The sequence below is a fragment of the Malus sylvestris genome, chromosome 4, assembly GCF_916048215.2.
Source record: "Malus sylvestris chromosome 4, drMalSylv7.2, whole genome shotgun sequence".
Classification (NCBI taxonomy): domain Eukaryota; kingdom Viridiplantae; phylum Streptophyta; class Magnoliopsida; order Rosales; family Rosaceae; genus Malus; species Malus sylvestris.
This window is the reverse complement of record NC_062263.1, coordinates 23171584-23176292: the sequence shown is the minus strand read 5'-3', so window position 1 is coordinate 23176292 and position 4709 is coordinate 23171584. Positions and strand designations below refer to the sequence as shown.

Genomic DNA, 4709 nt, shown 5'->3' with positions numbered 1-4709 from the left:
GCATTTTTTTGTTGTAGTTGAAGTTCTAGGTTCAATTTCCAACTCCATAAAATTGCTTGTATAAAACAAAACATTAAATTTAATATGAAAATTGCTAACATTTCTTACAATATGTTTTATTAGAAAAGAACATAATGATTTTTTCTGAAGTGTCAATAACAATTCTCAAAATATGTAGAATTGTCACTTAACTTCATAGTTAATAAATTTGCGTATAATATCCTTATTATATATGTATGTACATATTTTAACAAGTTTTATTTTCCGTACACGTATTAATGATTCGTTAAATTGTACGCTTTTTAAAGCTCCAACATACGATACCTATTTTTCACGTTTAAAACACGTTATTTTTACACGTTTTTCAATAATACATATAAAATTCACGCATTTTACCTATATTTTTAGTATATTATTGATTAAATAAATATTAAAAATTTATAAAAAAATATAGCCCAAATTTGTGAAGTATTATTTTAGTAAAGTTATACACGTCCGTATTTTTCACATACTATGCATTTTACTAACTATGCTTAGCTTTTGATCTTCTTTCTATTTTTACCACTTTCATTTTAGTTTTTGAGTCTTATCAAAACGTGGCAATTTACCCTCCCACCATAAAAATAAAAAATTATAAGATTAATGAAAAATGCCTCACGAACTTATTTTTATCCAGAAATATCTAATGAACTTTTTTTAATCATAAAGACAATTAAAAATTGTATGAAGAAATAGTTGTTGATGACCCTAAACTATAACTTATTTACAATAAGGCTACCTAGGGGTGGGTTCGGTACGGTTACCGTACCAAACCCCTTGTACCAATTACCGTACCAAACTTTCGGTTTGGTAAAATCTATTACCATTACCGTACCAAACTTTCGGTATACCGAAGTTCGGTATTGCCAAAAGTTCGGTTGGCATTGTATGGCAATGGTAATTGCCATTTTGTTTTGGGACAAAATCTGTTTTTGTTTTTTTAACCCAATTCAAGGGAAAAACTTTTTTTTGTACCTTTATCTCATACATTATAGATTAAATTAATCTATTATTCATCATTCACAATTCACACACATAATAATTCAAAAGATGCATCAAGATTCATCATGAAAATTAAGCTTACAATCCAAATAGAAGTTACGAATCAAAACAAATAGAAGTTAACAATCCAAATAGAAATTAAAGTTTCAAACCAAATGAAAGTTGGAAGTAAACTTCAAAAAGTAGAATTCATTGATCAATTATTCAAGCTTAAGATGTCGAAGCTTTTGGAGGAGACATTGAACTTGTAGAAGATTGAGTTTGTGTCAAGCCTACATTACAAACAAAGAAAACATATTAATTAGTAGCAAGAAGAATTAAAGTTGAAAACCATTTAATAACAAATTTACTAAAAAATTAAAACATATCTTTCTTGTTTTCTCTTCTTCCATTTCCTTGTAAAATTGAAGCATATCTTCCGTTGGTTCCTTGTAGAAGTTTACTTCATTTGCCCTAAGCCAACCACTAGTACGCACTAGTGCCTCCATTATTTTAGGATAAAATGATACCCTAAAGGGTCCACAACCCTCCTCCCTAGGCTAAATGCATTTTCACTAGCAAAAGTAGAAGTGGCGGTTACAAAGATATTTTGGATATTTGTGAAAGAATTAGGAACTCTTTTGTGTTTGATTTCCACAATTTCAAGAGATCAAAGTCACCAACAACAATGCTAATATAATTAGGGTTTTATTTTCAAATTATTGGAATATTATAAATATGTGTTATATAATTATCTATTATATAAGTTATAAATTATATATTATATTGTATTTTCGGTATGGTATGGTAATACCGTGGTAATGGTATCCATTACCAATACCGTACCATGAAATTTCGGTACAGTACAATACCGTACCATTACCGATTGGTACGAAACATTTGGCACAAAATCAGTATGGCACGGTTGGCAATTCGGTTGACACGGTAATTTGGCAAAAAAATCCACCCCTAAGGCTACCGCACCCAAACTAAACTCATTGATGATACTATCACCACTCTCCTCTTATTTTTGTCATTATCACTTATAGTAATTCATTAAGTGTTTTTTTTTTTTAAAAAATTATATAAAGCCATTTTCATGAAAGTGAAGTTATAAAAATAAGATGTGCTATCCACACATCCTATTTTATTTCTCACATATTCCTTGATAATTTCTGTTCATTGATCTTCTTCAATTCATCCGATCCAATAGCTAAAAATTAAAAAGATTTATGAGAAATAAAATGAAATATGTGAATATGATACCCCATAAAAATAAACACTTTTTAATCTCTTCACACGATTGTCAATTGTTTTCGTTTGATTTATTAATCTGACTATCAAAATTAAAAAGAGTGAGAAGTCAGGTGAAAATCATCTACCCAATAATAAATAAGAAAAAAATTTGAAATTGTTGTGAATTTTTAATTGAACTTACAAGAAAACAAAACATTAACCATATCCGATTCTCTCTGTCAGCCAATCCCCCATTTGTGCTCTCATCTCTCATACAGTAGCAGCCCTTCATCCGAGTCCTCTCCAGCTATCTTCGGTAAGCTTTGGTCCTTTAGCTACTCGTTCTTCCTCTCTAGCTTTCGCGTATGTAGAAACTGCGCATTCGATTACCAGTTTTAGGGTTCCTTTTCTGTTCAATTCATGAATCGTTTCATCTATTTACACAGCCTTTTAAAATCCCACAATTTGTTTTCTGTGATGCGAATTAGGCAATATCGCAAGCGCCCAGAAGTTGAAAGAGTAACTAGAAATGAAAATTGGAAAAAATTGGATTTTTGTGGGTTTTTTGTGTTTTTGTACTTATGGGGCAATGAACTGCTTTTCATTGTGTTTTTGTGTTTTTGTACTAGAAATGAATTGGTGTTAAAAAAGTAAACCACTTTTACTTCTTTATTTTGTAGAGTTACCTAGCTCAAAAGTCTCTAGATGCACAGTTACAGAGAACTGGAGTGCTGGATTCTTCTGAAAGCATTTACATGTTTGCTGAAGATTATCAAACATTTAGAGCATGTATGAAATTCTTCATGTCATGTATCCCATTTTCATAAATGATCAGATGATGTCTGTAATGAAATTTTATCCTTACTCTGAACTCTGTTGCTTCAGTGTGGGCTGAGCAAGGTGATGAGATAAGCCTCGAGTATGCTGGCAATTATGCCCTGAAAGGGGACCTGGTTAGGTAAATTCAACCTAAAATATGACTTGATTCATGGCCAACATGTACTTATCCTTTTTTCAAATCATATTTTGGACCCATTTTACCGCAGATATGGGAAGCAGACATTTTGAGGAATAATCAAAGATGGGATTAGTGCTCTTTCAAGATACTATTTGAATAACTTTCAGGATGGCATTCGGCAGGTAATCTGCTCCTCTTTCTCAAATATTGAGTATTACTCATCTGCATGAAGGCGAGTGACGTCTAGTTGTTTATAGTTGCTTAAATTAAGTCTCAAATTTGTTCAGGATGCTATGGATCTTATCATTGGCTGCTATACAGTCAGAAGGGACACTTCAACATTCCGGGCTGAATCTTTTTCTGTAAGTATAATGAATCTTTCTGAGAAATTGAAGTGCCTGAATTCCATGTCTGCTTTTATCCTGCTGTTATAAGTTATTCAGATCCTGTTACAGTTGGTAGGACAAGAAAATCTTTTTTGGTTCATCTTCAAGGAACCTCAATATTTTAGTTTAAGATGGTTTGGGGAGTACTCTGACGGTTCAGTTGCATCTCTTGAAAGTAAATTTAGTAAGAAATCATGCCTACTCTAGCAAATACGAGCGCTATTAAATGGATATATTTTTAGTAACGAAAGGAAAAATAAAATTCAGTTCTGGCAAACTTGATGTTTCGTTGGCCAGCTTGGCATGTAATCATTGTTAGGTGGCTGAGAATGAAAGTAACTTGTGCCACTTTTAAAATGATACCACTGAAGCTATAGTCAAGTTTTAAACGTGAGAACAAACATTGCAGTTTCTACCGGTGGCATCAGCTTTGCTAATTGGAGGGTTGACACTGACATCTGTCACACTTCAGCAAGGTATTACTGTTATTTTGTTTTGCCTGAAGTCTTGTAATCCATGGAATTTTGTTCTCAATTGTGAGTTCTACTCGATCCACTAAGACATGATAAATTTTAAATCCTACTTGCAGCTGGTCGAAATGCCCAGCAATATATGTCTTCTGTCCTTTTGGCTCGTGTGACTGCTGGAGTAGCGGCAGTGGTGAAAGTTAACGGAAGGCAATTCTGTTCGAGACCTCGCTTGTGCAGAGTTGTGTAACATTATTCTGAACTCGTTCAAACGGTATTTTTGGAAAACTGCAAAATGTATTACTATGACGTTACTGTTGTTGCAAGCCTTGTAATTTATCAGATAAAAGACAATTTTTATGAGCGATTTATGGTTAAAATGGTAAACTTAAGTGCTGTTTCCGATTGCAGCCTCTATACTAACTGCTGTTTCCGATAGTATGGGTGTGTTTTGTTGGAAAATATTAGTATTTAGGTTTATTTTAGTATTTGAGTTTTGCTTATTAGTTTAGGATTTGGGCTTAGCCCATCCGAGTTAGGGTTTCGTAGGTTTAGTTCTCTATAAATATTGCTTGTAATTTAGTTTGAGAAAAAAATTAGTCACAATATAGTCTCTTAGGGTTTTGTAGCCGTTTCGGCATT

General features: G+C 32.6%; 1 pseudogene; it reads left to right on the top strand.

Annotated features, from left to right (window-relative positions):
- The first annotated feature begins 2429 nt into the window (after positions 1 to 2429).
- On the top strand, positions 2430 to 4490 carry LOC126619133 (phosphoinositide phosphatase SAC8-like; annotated as a pseudogene).
- The last annotated feature ends 219 nt before the right edge of the window (positions 4491 to 4709 follow it).